Source organism: Lampetra fluviatilis, chromosome 3 (assembly GCF_964198595.1).
Source record: "Lampetra fluviatilis chromosome 3, kcLamFluv1.1, whole genome shotgun sequence".
NCBI classification, from domain to species: Eukaryota; Metazoa; Chordata; class Hyperoartia; order Petromyzontiformes; family Petromyzontidae; genus Lampetra; species Lampetra fluviatilis.
In genome coordinates, this window is record NC_136277.1 from 30223765 (window position 1) to 30239810 (window position 16046).

A 16046-nucleotide genomic window follows, 5' to 3' on the forward strand; every position below is an offset into this window, starting at 1 on the left:
GAGAGAGAGAGAGAGGGAGAGACAGCCTCGTGGTGGTGGGAGACGCGGGCTCCGACACAACAACAACAACCACCACCACCAACAACAACAACAACGCTCGACTTGGGTTTTTTTGACTTTCGTGCTCATTCCGGGTTTTTTTTTCCTTCTTCCGATCCTTCCTTTTTGTGTGTGTTGCGCCGCCGCTGATATCGCGGTGGTGGTGGTGCTGGTGCTGGTGGTGGTGGTCACACCGTGGGCTCGACATCGCGCGCGTCGCTGGCGCAGCTCAAGGGAAGCAGCAGCAGAAGACGAAGACGACGACGAAGACGAAGAAGTCCCGGAGAAGCAACAGCGGGAACCTGGGCGGTGCGCGCAAGTGAGTACACACACACACGTACACACACACGTACACACACACGAGTACACACACACGAGTACACACCCACACGAGTACACACCCACACGAGTACACACACAGAGTGCACACACACACGAGTACACACCCACACGAGTACACACACACGTACACACACACGTACACACACACACGAGTACACACACACGCGCGTACACACACGCGCGTACACACACACACACACGAGTGCACACACGCGCGTACACACACGAGTACACACACAAGAGTACACACACAGGAGTACACACACGAGTACACACACGGGAGTACACACACGAGTACACACACACACTACACACACACACACGAGTACACACACACGCGCGTACTCACACGCGCGTACACACACACGCGTACACACACACGAGTACACACACACGCGTACACACACACACACGTACACATACACACGCGTACACACACAAGTACACACACACGAGTACACACACACGAGTACACACACGCGCGTACACACACACGCAGTGACACACACACACGAGTACACACACACAGAGTACACACACGAGTACACACACGCAGTGACACACACACGTACACACACACACGTACACACACACACGAGTACACACACACACACGAGTACACACACACACGCGCCTACACACACACACACACGAGTAGACACATACACGAGTACACACACACGTACACACACACACGCGTACACACACGCGCGTACACACACACACGAGTACACACACACACGAGTACACACACACACGCGTACACACACACGCGCGTACACACACACGCGTACACACACACACGAGTATAAAGATCTCCCGTATAGCCTTAACAGACTATATGGGCAAGTGCTGTTAGCGAGCACCTATGAAGGCCGGAACGGCACACGAGGGGGTTGGGTGGCCAGCACAACGCCCGACCGCCTTTGTCTCCCCAGTGGCACCAGGTACTCATCTAAGGCTGAGTCGACCTAGGGGAGGCCCAGGAGCGGTTCAGATAATCGTCACTGGTGTTGGCACACGAGTACACACACGAGTACACACACACACGCGTACACACACACGCGTACACACACACGCGTACACACACGCGCGTACACACACACACACACGCGTACACACACACACACACACGCGCGTACACACACACGCGCGTACACACACCGACTCCACACATCCGCATGTTGGTACGTCGTATCGCAATGCAGATTAGAGGCAAGACGCTTTCTTTGAATCGCTAAATAAAAAATCTATAAATCCCCGGAGCGAAAGCGGCTGAGCAGGAGGAGGATGATGATGTGCGTTACGCACAGAGAGCCAGAGAGAGAGAGAGACACGCAGGGTAACCGCAGACAGACTCGGACAGAGAAACGACAGAGAGACGGGCTGGTGGGCGATCACACGGACTGGCAGTGCCGTGAAAGGCGAGCGAGCTGCATATTCACTGGGTCCCAGCCGATCTCTCTCGCAGTGCGCGCTCATCACCAATTCAGCTTTCTCCCTCCCACCCCTCCCCTCCCTCCTCCCCTCGCTCGCTCGCTCGCTCCCTCCCTCCCTCCACTCTCCCTTTCTCGCCGCGTCCAAATCCAGGCTGCTCACCCCCCCCCCGTCTACCCCCCCCCCATCTCTCTCTCCACCCTCCCCCGACTGCCCCCTCCCCCACCTCCCCCAACCCCCCCCCCCACCGTCTCTTCTCCCCGTCGACCACTCCGCCCCCAGCCCCTCCCTCCCGCCCCCACCGCGCTGCTCGGTGTCGTCTGCTCTGCGTGACAATGAACTTGATTCCCGCGGTGAACTCGGCCAGTGCCGAACACCTCATTAGCATTTCCATTGCGGGGAGCCGGGCAGTCGTACCACCCCCACCCACACACCCACTCCAACCACGGCCACCCCCCCCACCCACCCACACACACCCCACAGAACTAACCAACCTCCACCCCCCATCGCTACCTCCACATCCCTCAACCCGCAGCCGCCACCCCCACCACCGCCTCCTCCTCCTCCTCGCCATCACTCCCACCACCCCACCCCCTCTCCTCCATCGGCCACCCACTCCTCCTCCTCCTCCGTCGCATCACTCTCCGTGTCCTTCCCCGCGCCTCGGCTCGGCTCTCCCCGCGCCTTTATAAAGCGGCGCGGGACGTGGCTTTCTCTCGCCGCGTCTGACCGAGAGAGTTATTTTCGGCGAAAATCTATTGTTTTTGTATTTTATTCACCCCCCCCACCACCCCTCCTCCTCCCCCCCCGCCAATCTTTCTCTCTCTCTCTCTTTCATCGGTTCGTTGTTGGTAGCGACCGTAACCATAGCTAGCGCTCTCCGCAAGTTCAGTTTCACGTTTTAATTTTTTGTTTCATCCATTCGTTCATTCATTCGGAAGAAGAAGAAAGTAAACCGCACGATGGTTCGTTCGCCTCTTAGGGCATCGAAGCTCTCTCGCTACCGGTCTGCATTCATCCACGTTCTCTATTCGATTCATCCGTGCACACGTAGACACACACACACGCACGCAAATACATCCATGCGTACGCACGCACGCACATACGCGACCACGCAACGCATGCGTACAGGAGCGGGCATTGTTCGTGAAGGGTACTGCTGGCGAATGGATGACAGACAGGTAGGCAGGCAATCAGCGCTCACACGAAACACACACACACACACGCACCACAAAAGTGAAGACATTGATTTTTCATCTCGGGGTTAGTGGGTGGGTGGAGTTGGGGTGGTGGGTGGTGGTGTAAGGGCGGAGCTGTGATTGGCTCGATCCGTACCGTTGGAATAAACGTCACACGATCTGCATCCTGCCCGCTGACGCCTGCCAGCACAGAGCATCGCACGGCACTCAACGCACACGCCGAGCGAGCGAGCGCGTGCGTGTGTGGTGTGGTGTGTGCAAACATGTACACACACGCGCGCGCGATGCCATACACGCGCACACACACACCACACTCACACACACCACACTCACACACACCCCACGCACGCACACACACACACACACGTGGGCAATGAGAATCGGAGAGGAAATCGGCCGCGTCTCGCAGTCGTCGCCGTCGCGAAGAGGGAGGGGAGCAGAGGAGCCGAAAACGCGGAGCTGTTTCCTTCAAAGGCCTCGATTTTAGTCGATAAATCTCAGCCTGCCATCATCATCATCATCATCGACATGATCGTCGTCGTCGTCATCATCACGTCGTCGTCATTTCTGTCATTTCCATTTCAAGAACAGGGCACGCTGCCACGCCTAAGGTTCCGATGTCGCTCGAGCGCACGTAAATTCATGAATAAATTCGCCGCGCGGAAAGACCGCATCGCGCAGGACATGCTGCGTGCGGACAGCCGGCGCGGCGCGGCAGGAGCACAGCGAGCAACAGCGAGGAAGAAGGCTGCGAGCCGTCGGCTGTGTCTGGGCACAGGCTGCGCGTCGTTGTGTATATCGGAGAGCAGAGCCGCGTGTGTGTGTCGGTGTTGAACGTTCGGCGTTATTGACGTGGCCGCGCATATTGCCGTGCGATGCGTAAAGCTACGGGCGCCTGCGATAGCCGTGTGTAAGGCGTAGCGCAGATGAGAGTGACACACACACACACGATAGGCCGCGGCAGAACAATGTACACAATAACATAAGCCACATAGGCAGCGGCACAACGTATACAATACAATTTAGGCGAGATAGCGACACACACAATACAGGATACACGGACAGGCTTGGTAGCTGTACATAGTGACACACATACACACAATACAACGCACACAGACACTACCAGATACACACAGACACTACCAGATACACACACACACACACACAGACAAACTACCAGATACACACACACACACTACCAGATATACACACACACACTACCAGATATACACACACACACACTACCAGACACACACACACCATACCAGATACATACACACACTACCAGATACACACACACTACCAGATACACACACACACACTACCAGATACACACACACACACTACCAGATACACACACTACCAGATACACACACACACACACTACCAGATACACACACTACCAGATACACACACACACACTACCAGATACACACACACTACCAGATACACACCACCAGATACACACACACACTACCAGATACACACACACTACCAGATACACACACACACTACCAGATACACACACATTACCAGATACACACACACTACCAGATACACACACACACTACCAGACACACACCACCAGATACACACACACCACCAGATACACACAAACACTACCAGATACACACACTACCAGATACACACACACACTACCAGATACACACACACTACCAGATACACACACACACTACCAGACACACACCACCAGATACACACACACACTACCAGATACACACACACTACCAGATACACACACACACTACCAGACACACACCACCAGATACACACACACCACCAGATACACACAAACACTACCAGATACACACACTACCAGATACACACACACACTACCAGATACACACACACACTACCAGATACACACACCATACCAGATACACACACACACCATACCAGATACACACACACTACCAGATACACATACACTACCAGATACACACACACTACCAGATACACACACACACCATACCAGATACACACACACTACCAGATACACACACACTACCAGATACACACACACACTACCAGATACACACACCATACCAGATACACACACACACCATACCAGATACACACACACTACCAGATACACATACACTACCAGATACACACACACACTACCAGATACACACACACTACCAGATACACACACCATACCAGATACACACACACACCATACCAGATACACACACACTACCAGATACACATACACTACCAGATACACACACACACACTACCATATACACACACACACCATACCAGATACACACACACCATTCCAGATACACACCTACACACACTATCAGATACATACACACACTGCCAGATACACACAAACACACACACTACCAGATACACACAAACACACACACTACCAGACACCCACACACACACACTACCATATACACACACAGACTACCAGATACACACACACACACTACCAGATACACACACACATCATACCAGATACACACACACCATACCAGATACACACACACACTACCAGATACACACACACACTACCAGATACACACACACACACTACCAAATACACACACACACACTACCAGATACACACACACACTACCAGACACACACCATACCAGATACATAAACACACACACGCACTACCAGACACACACACACTATACCAGATACACACACACACACACACACTACCACATACACTACCAGATACACACACACCATACCAGATACACATACACACACTACCAGATACACACACACACTACCAGACACATGCACACACACACACACACTACCAGATACACACACACCATACCAGATACACACACACCCAGATACACACACACACTATCAGACACACACACACTATCAGATACACACACACACTACCAGATACATACACACACTACCAGACACACACACACTACCAGATACACACACACACCATACCAGACACACACACACACTACCACATACACACACACTAGCAGATACACACACACACTACCAGACACACACACTACCACATACACACACACACACTACCAGACACACACACACTACCAGATACACACACACACACCATACCAGACACACACACACTACCACATACACACACACTAGCAGATACACAAACACACTACCAGACACACACACTACCACATACACACACACGCACACTACCAGACACACGCACACACCATTCACAGCACAACACAGAGAGCAAGACACACGACACACACGGACACCACCACCACGGATTCCTCGACGCACGATGAAAACGACCACGGCTCGACGCGAAACTCGAGTGAGGAGATGGAGGGGTCTTCTCCCTCATCCTCCTCCCTTCCTCCTCCTCCTTCCTCCTACTGCTCCTTCTTCTTCTTCTGCAGCCCGGCCCGGTCTCCACGTCGCGAGAAACCCGAGTAAGCAAATCGAACGCCGCCGCGGCTCCCCTTACACGCGGACTCGCAAAGCCTCCGGGGGGGGGGGGAGGAGAGGAAGAGGGGGGGTCTCTGACCTCTCCCCCCCCTACCTCCCTGACCCCCCTCTCCCCAAACCCCACCCCAGCTCCCTCCCTCCAACGATTCGCCTCCCTCCCTCGCTCGCCATGGCAGTGATTGCAGGGGTGACGTTAACGAGGTTCTTCGAGTGGACGGTGATCGGTAGAGAGAGTCACGCGAGAGAGAGAGAGTTCGCGCTCGCTGGCTCTGTGCTGCGTCTGTGTACATGGTCGTGGGCTTGCCTACGCTGCCGTGCCACTACGACTATATACCGAACACGCTGCTAGTTCGTGCAATGTGTGTGTGTGGGGGTGGTGGTGGTGTGTTGGGCGCTTATCCAAAATGCACGCGCGCATGCTGTTAAGGTTACACGTGCGGCGCAATGCGAGTTGGGACGTGTGATGCGTTGCGCACATTTGCACGTATTTAGTGATAATGTAATGACTGATTCTACCCATGTTGTGCATTTAGAATGTAAATAGACACGTGTGCATGTATATACACACACACACGTACACCCCATATGTACAGTAGTAACGGGTTAAATACGTGCAGTGACAACACAATGCATGCATGCATGCAGTACGTGGTGCGTATTCGATGCTTAAACAAGTGTATTTTATTGCAAAACGTACACACGCGCACGTTTATGAATTATGAAAAACGCAATTAGTTAGCGATAGATATGGGCAACTGTGTGTACTTTATGTATTAGCGTGGACTTATGCTTGCGGTGTTGTACAATACGTTTATACAATGCGTCTGCACGTCTAATTAATAATATATTATACAAACGCACAGGTAGATCTATAGCTTATATATATATTTAAATAACAATGCAATTACTAACATTACATATCCGTGCAACTTGATCCAGGCCTATTTAATGCGCACGTTGTACACACGCCTACACGCGCGATCTAACACCCCCCCCCCCCCCCCAAAATAATCTTTAGTGTTGATAATATTGCTCCCGTAAGCCTACGAGTCTAATGATAGCTATAGTTCAATGCAAGACGTCAATACGATGCGAACAGGGTGTTGTATATGATGCGTGGCAGGCCGTGAACGGCTGAGGATGTCACTGCTCTTATGACGATACGTGCAACGCTGTAAATGTAGCGCTCACATGCAAATTGTGTGACAGGATTATTATGCGTGCGCTGATCACTGTAATATATTGTACACATCCACGGCAAATATATAAGTGAATTATTAAGGTAACAATGACAGTATGAATTTTACACACGAGTGGCAATCGCTACTTTACACGCTAAGTCGTCGTGAACACGTGCAGTGCACTATTCCCACTAATACACTGGAGTGCTTTTATGCAAGGGAAATTGATTATTGTGCACATGGCAAGTTGATAAGTGATCATGGAAATAATGTTCTATTGCTTAGTGCAACTTTATAAATGACACACACACACAGGTAGATATATACGTGTGGACTTCACACACTCGTGTAAGCGCACGCAGTACGCACGCCTATAGCAGCAACAATGTGTTAACATAACACTGTGCGTGATATATTGCATGCATGCACACAGCGTCATTTCTACAATTGCATAGTGCAACTTCATATGTTTCAACACGTGCAGCAGTTAGGATGCGTTAATAAAGCACGCTTGCTTCACACGCAGTTTTTAATATGAGTACAGGTGGACACATTCACACACACATGCCCAGGACACCCCCCCCCCCAAACAACACAACATGAGCGCACTCAATTTGAACATTACGCACAATGAGATGCAATGCACACGAAGTGAAACACCACACACATGCAACACGCGCGGCTCTGTGTATGCGTGTACACATTCGACACGGTTGTTTTTTATATATACGTAAGTACATATTGCTCACATTACATTGGCTTATACAGCGTTCAATACTATCGGCTGCGTCTATTTAATTTAAGAAGTATTCGCAATAAAATAAACATATTTGGCTATGATCCGTAACTTACGTACGCGCGTGTGTGTGTAATGATGGCAAGTCGGTGTTATTTAAAACGGAATTATATTACTATTTTATAAATAATGGAATATTTTTTTTATACATAAGGCGTTATCAACTCCGGTAGTTGAGATGTAACTTTTTTAATATACAGTATATTCATTATTATTTTAAAACTACTACATTAACGCGTGTGTATTGATATTAACACACGTTAATCAAAATAATCAGCGATGACCATCATACTTGTTATTTAAAATTAATTTAATAAATGTGTTATTATTATTTGAAATATATATTCCACTTTTCAGGATACAGCATAGGTTTGCGATCTGGACTCCTTTTAATTTCAATGGTGAATGCGATGGGCATATAAAGGGCATAGCGAAGCGTGGGGTGCGTTGGTCAGCATGCAGCGTGTGCGGGGACAATATGTAGTAACACATCACGAATACACACACACACACACACGTACATGGGGGGAGCGGTGGCGAGGTGGTCCACTCACTTGTGCTCTAAACCCCAGCGAGAGCTGAGTTCGATTCCCGGACCACGGCCGTTGAGTGGCATCTGATCAACCGACCCTGAGCTCTCACACCCTCCGAGACCAACCCACAGAGTGTACCGGCGTGGTGAAGTATGGTTAAGACAACCACCGTGACCGACACGGCGGGTCTTCGTCGAGCAGTGGATCGAGCACGACGACGATGATTTCTGATCGCTATAGTTACACGCCGCGATCACGTGATGATCGTACCCGTGGTTCGCGAATCGTGACTTTATTCGGTTTCGCGACTATGTATATACACATACACATGTGTAGATATGTTTCGATTTAAAGCTTTCGTGACTGCAGGGATTCATCTTCTTGGTTCTTTCGGTAAAGTCACGTAGAAGGGAAGTAATAAAATAATAAAAATAAAACATAATAAAATAATTCTCACGACGTTTCGGCCACAACGCAAGTAGCCGTCCTCAGGCGAAGAATGAAAGCTTGGTGGTGTTTCATTCTTCGCCTGAGGACGGCTACTTGCGTTGTGGCCGAAACGTCGTGAGAATTGTTTTATTATGTTTTATTTTTATTATTTTATTACTTCCCTTCTACGTGACTTTACCGAAAGAACCAAGAAGATGTGTATATATGTTTTGTTAAATCCTTGTAGTGTGAGTTCAAGGTGAATGCTAGTATGAATTAGCGTAATAATCTTCCATCATCATCATCAAGATTATTGGTGTTTTAACATCTGTTTTGTGGCCAGAAAAAAGGGGAAAACCTACTCTGAGATGATTCGTGCTCGTGTTAAGAATTTTAGGGGCAGAGTCACAACTTAAATGACGTAGAACAATACCAGGTTATTTCTAGATTTGAAGCTTTCGTGACTGCAAGGATTCATATTCTTAGGTTTTTTCGGTAAAGTCACGTAGGTAAAAGGTTATTTTATTATAACAGGTTATTTTCGTGCGCCAACTTGTTGCTGTACTGCTTCATTCCTCCCTCATCTTCCGGCAACTCACAGCGAGTCTCAACAACAAGCTGCGGTCACGCGCCACGTGCGCGTGCGTGCGAGCGAGCGTCGTGGCGTCAATGCGCGTGGGTTATTTAGCCCTTTAAACGATATGCTAATGCGACACGAACAGCTGCCGCAGCCTGCTGCAAAGGGTCTTGTTGTTGTTGCTGTTCTCGCGCACGTTTCGTTTCACCGAGTAGCACGCGAAGCTACCGCGCTGTTCGCGGCCCCACTATGACGACATTCACGATTGATTCTAGGGCCGCGGGTAAGACGATCTGGTTCAAAAGCTGTGTCGCGAAACCCCTCCACCACCCGAAATAGCTAACTCAAATTAAAGTAACGTGACGATTGCTTGCGTTGCGATCGAAACGTCGTGATATTTTTTTTTTCTATCTACGTGGCTTTACCGAAAGAGCCAAGGAATAAAAAATAGCGTGGTTGAATATAATCTTTTTTTTTTTAAAACAACCGCTTAGAGGGAATAAAGGAGTTGAGGTGAAGGCTTTGTTTACGTCGTGACGAATGTTGAATTTTAGCGAAATAATCGCCGATATCACCACCACCAACATCACCACCACCAACATCACCACCAGTAACATCACCACCACCAAAGACAAAGACTCCGCTACGATAGCCTTAACAGACCGCTGGGGCAAGTGCTTTCAGCGAGCACCTGTGAAGGCCGGAACTGCACACGAGGGGGTGGGTTTGCCAGAACCACGCTCGGCCGCCTTTGTCTCCCCAGTGGCGACGTTAAAACACCGCACCAGGTACTCATTTAAGGCTCCGTCTACCTAGGGGTGGCCCAGGACCGTTGCCGATAATCGTCACTGGTGTTGGTGGCCGTGAACGGGAATCGAACTCGGGTGGCCGGGTGCGTAGTGCAGTGCGCTAGCTGCTACCCTACCGCTCCCCTACATCACCACCGCTGCCACCACAAACAACAGGCACATGGCGATTGGGCCGCTTCGCCACACGGTGAATTGTATCCACAGCCTGTGCGCGGGTTACAATCACTGCGGGTATCAGGATGAGAGAGGTGAGTAGTAGTGGTGGTGTAAACATCGCCACTCGGGGAGACAAAGGCGATCGGGCGCGATGCTGTCAACCCGCCCCCTCGTGTACAGTACCGTGCCGGCCTTCGTAGGTGCTGCTCGCTAACAGCACTTGCCCCGCAATAATATTAAGGCTACACGGGGGATCTTTGTCTTTGGTGTCGGGGGTGCGAGAGCGTTGTCGTAGTTGGTCGGCTCTTGGACAGGCCCTGGATATCGGAGTCCTTGTGACTTTGTGTGTATTCATCTTCTTGGTTCTTTCGGTAATATTGTGTCTTGTTAGTGCCACTCGCGTTAGGGCATTAGGTGGCCAGGGATTGTTGGCGTTATATGATCGAGAGCCGTGGTTCCCTGCACCCCCTGAACATTCGACACATTTGAACGATCGGGAACTAGAGGTGTGCAAGGCTGCAGAAAAGATGAAGAACCACTGGATTAGAGTTACCGCTCGTGTACCGGTACTCGCTGCTGGCTCGAATGAGTACGGACGAGAAAGAATTCGTTGGATTCACTCGTCGGCTGATCGTGTACTCACGTCGCAATTGAATCAACTCACCTTTTTAAATGCAAAATTCATTCACGCAAATGTAGGCGCCTCGTTGATTTCTCTCTCTCTCTCTCTCTAAATGGATACAGATCCACCTCGATCTCTGCGTATTGTTCAGTGCGAGGCGGAGGTGACCCTGTACGAGTGACCTGACAGTGACCCAATGCACGCACCAACAAACATTCATTTCATGGGCAATGGGTCCTCTTCACGAGGTCTTCTTTGTGCTACGAAGAAGGGCCATTGCCCGAAACGTCGCCTATTACAGATTTGTTTACGAGTGACGATCCTCTCGAGTTGTGTCCGGTGATGTCGACGTAAGGATGTCGTCGCAATGGACACGCGTCATTGCGCGAGCACGTGACCAACCACGTGATTGTTTTTTTTCTTCTTCCAGGGACGCGATTGGAAGTTCGCAACTGTGACGACATCGTCGGGGCTGCCGACGAGGTACGACGCTCCCCAGAATGCACTGCACCTCTTCGCGTGCTGTATCACGAAACGCGACTGACTGATACACTCGGCTATTCTGCTGGAGATCGTCATAATCTTCAGCATCATCATCATCAACTTCGTAATCATCGTCATCGTCGTGTTTTCATTATCATCGTCACAATAATCATGCTCATCATTATTATCATAGTCATCATCACCTTTATCAACATCAACACGATCATCATAATCATTATCGCCACCAATACCATAATCATCAACACGATCATCGCAATTCTTATCGCCATTATCATCAACACCATCATCGTAATTCTTATCGCCACCACCATTATCAAAATCATCATGATTCTTATCGTCATCATCATCAACACAATCATCATGATTCGTATCCCCATCATCCTCATCATCAACACTATCATAATTTCAATCGCCACCATCATCATAATCTTATTATTGCCATCATCATCAATATCGTCATCATCCTCACCCTCACCATGAAATTTGAACGCGTTGCAATGACAATGCCATGGGACTTGCTCATGATTAATTATAATAATTATTAATATTATGGGCGATTCCGTAGTAATGCGATGACGCAGGCGTGCAAGTCGAATCGTGACGATCACGTGCCTCTACTGCCCAACGTTCACCATCAACACCTCACGGCCTGTTCACCATCAACATTCACCATCAACACCTCACCGCCGATTCACCATCAACGTTCACCATCAACACCTCACCGCCGATTCACCATCAACGCTCACCATCAACACCTCACTGCCTGTTCACCATCAACACCTCACCGCCTGTTCATCATCAACATTTACCATCAACACCTCACGGCCTGTTCACCATCAACATTCACCATCAACACCTCACCGCCTGTTCATCATCAACGTTCACCATCAACACCTTACCACCTGTTCACCATCAAGATTCACCATCAACACCTCACGGCCTGTTCATCATCAACATTCACCATCAACACCTCACTGCCTGTTCATCATCAACATTCACCATCAACACCTCACCGCCTGTTCATCATCAACGTTCACCATCAACACCTCACCGCCTGTTCATCATCAACATTCACCATCAACACCTCACGGCCTGTTCACCATCAACATTCACCATCAACACCTCACCACCTGTTCACTATCAACATTCACCATCAACACCTCACCACCTGTTCATCATCAACGTTCACCATCAACACCTCACCGCCTGTTCACCATCAACATTCACCATCAACATTCACCATCAACACCTCACCGCCTGTTCATCATCAACGTTCACCATCAACACCTCACCGCCTGTTCACCATCAACATTCACCATCAACACCTCACCGCCTGTTCATCATCAACGTTCACCATCAACACCTCACTGCCTGTTCACCATCAACGTTCACCATCAACACCTCACAGCCTGTTCACCATCAACATTCACCATCAACACCTCACCGCTGATTCACCATCAACATTCACCATCAACACCTCACCACCTGTTCATCATCAACATTCACCATCAACACCTCACCACCTGTTCACCATCAACGTTCACCATCAACACCTCACCACCTGTTCATCATCAACATTCACCATCAACACCTCACCACCTGTTCACCATCAACGTTCACCATCAACTCCTCACCGCCTGTTCACCATCAACGTTCACCATCAACACCTCACCGCCTGTTCACCATCAACGTTCACCATTAATACCTCACCGCCTGCTCACCATCAACATTCACCATCAACACCTCACCACATGTTCACCATCAACGTTCACCATCAACACCTCACCGCCTGTTCACCATCAACATTCATCATCAACAGCTCACCACTGATTCATCATCAACATTCACCATCAACACCTCACCGCCTGTTCACCATCAACGTTCACCATCAACACCTCACCGCCTGTTCACCATCAACGTTCACCATCAACACCTCACCGCCTGTTCACCATCAACGTTCACCATTAACACCTCACCCCCTGTTCACCATCAACATTCACCATCAACACCTCACCACCTGTTCACCATCAATATTCACCATCAACACCTCACCGCCTGTTCACCATCAACGTTCACCATTAACACCTCACCCCCAGTTCACCATCAACGTTCACCATCAACACCTCACCACCGATTCATCATCAACGTTCACCATCAACACCTCACCGCCTGTTCACCATCAACGTTCACCATCAATACCTCACCGCCTGTTCACCATCAACATTCACCATCAACACCTCACCATCTGTTCACCATCAACGTTCACCATCAACACCTCACCGCCTGTTCACCATCAACGTTCACCATCAATACCTCACCGCCTGTTCACCATCAACGTTCACCATCAACACCTCACCACTGATTCATCATCAACGTTCACCATCAACACCTCACCGCCTGTTCACCATCAACGTTCACCATCAATACCTCACCGCCTGTTCACCATCAACGTTCACCATCAACACCTCACCGCCTGTTCATCATCAACATGTTCACCCACGTGCAGTGAATTTGGATAATTTACAAACACGCGTGTTCTTGTCAAATCGTATATTTGTTGTCCTTAATATTCCTCCGTTAACTGCTTTGTATAATATATAATACAATGTTTGTGTGTGCAAGCTGCGTGTTCTATGCCATGCATATATGGTGACGCCGATGCGGTCTGCTATGCATAGGCAACACATGCATTGCATTACGGATTATTAGATTTTTTATTAAATATTATCATTAATGACAATGAATGATGAAGATTCGTATTTTTGTTCTGTTAACAACTAATTACAATTAGTCACCCGGCATAAGGCTCGCTGAGTCGTCTGTCTGTACGAATTTTATCGGGAGGGTGTAGTAATGATCGGCATGCTATACCAAATGGCGTTAATTGATTGGCCAGCATTGACGCAATATATAGTAATTATATACATGCATTTTGACATTATAAATTCGTTTCTGTAATGTTGTTAACACGGGGGTTTGCCCCATTAAACCTAAACAAAATTCGAGAAAACGCAGACGAAAAACTCGGCACATTATGTCAAAGAGACTAAACTGAAGGTGAAAAAAAAAAATGGATGAGCAATAGACGACGTTTCGGGCAATGACCCCTCCAAGCCATTCATTGCTCTCTCTCTCCGCCAACGCGTGGATAATGGCTTGAGTAGCAGACGATACAAATCGATGTCGAGGTTGTATATACAGCTGCTCGCTTCATAACTATGTCTGCTATGGAGAAGGGACATTGCCCGCAACGCTGCCGATTATATTTGACTATGTATATATGTGTACGTTCATTTCATGGGCAGCTGTTGAAAAACGTGTCGAGTCTTCGGTTTTTAGTGCGACAGCATCACATTTTGTATTTTGTTGCAAAATGAGCCAGCAGAGTTTATTAATTAGAAAATAAAAAAAAATTAAAAAAATTGTCCGTGCGCGACTGCTTACGACGGCGTCGCCCGAAAATGCCGAGTGGGCGGCAAGTCCCTATACCCCTTGTCCGTATGAGTGCAGTGGATCTGTGCGTAGCGCGGGTATAGGGACTTCCCGCCCACTGCACGATATGTATAGCTTAAACGTGATCTCGTGGATACAAGTTAACGCTGTATGAATACTAATTATTATTATTGATTGTATAGGATACAATGTAAATGAAACAATTCGTGCATTCAATAAGAGTTGAATTGAAAATAATAACGGGGGAAAAAATGATCTCGACGTTTGAACCGATGTTGCCTTATTCAAGCAACGTCGATGATTATAACGAGTGTGAGAGTGATTAAGACGTATTGTGTAATTTATTAAATATTTTAAACTGTTTTCTTTTAATCTGCAATGTAATTTAAGCCATTATTTCGTATCTACTGTATTCTGACCACACACAAACACACACGAATACAAAGACAAAGACCCCCCGTGTAGCCTTAAACAGACTGCTCGGGCAAGTGCTGTTAGCGAGCACCTATGAACGTC

At 48.7% G+C, this 16046-nt stretch overlaps 1 long non-coding RNA gene across 1 annotated transcript in view; it reads left to right on the forward strand.

Annotated features, from left to right (window-relative positions):
• Nucleotides 1-320: 320 nt before the first annotated feature.
• LOC144949744 (uncharacterized) overlaps nucleotides 321-16046 on the forward strand; it is a 66875-nt gene continuing 51149 nt past the window's right edge. Inside the window, exons 1-2 of the long non-coding RNA XR_013640303.1 lie at nucleotides 321-358; nucleotides 12004-12056. This is a non-coding gene — a long non-coding RNA (uncharacterized LOC144949744). The remainder of the gene's footprint in view (nucleotides 359-12003; nucleotides 12057-16046) is intronic.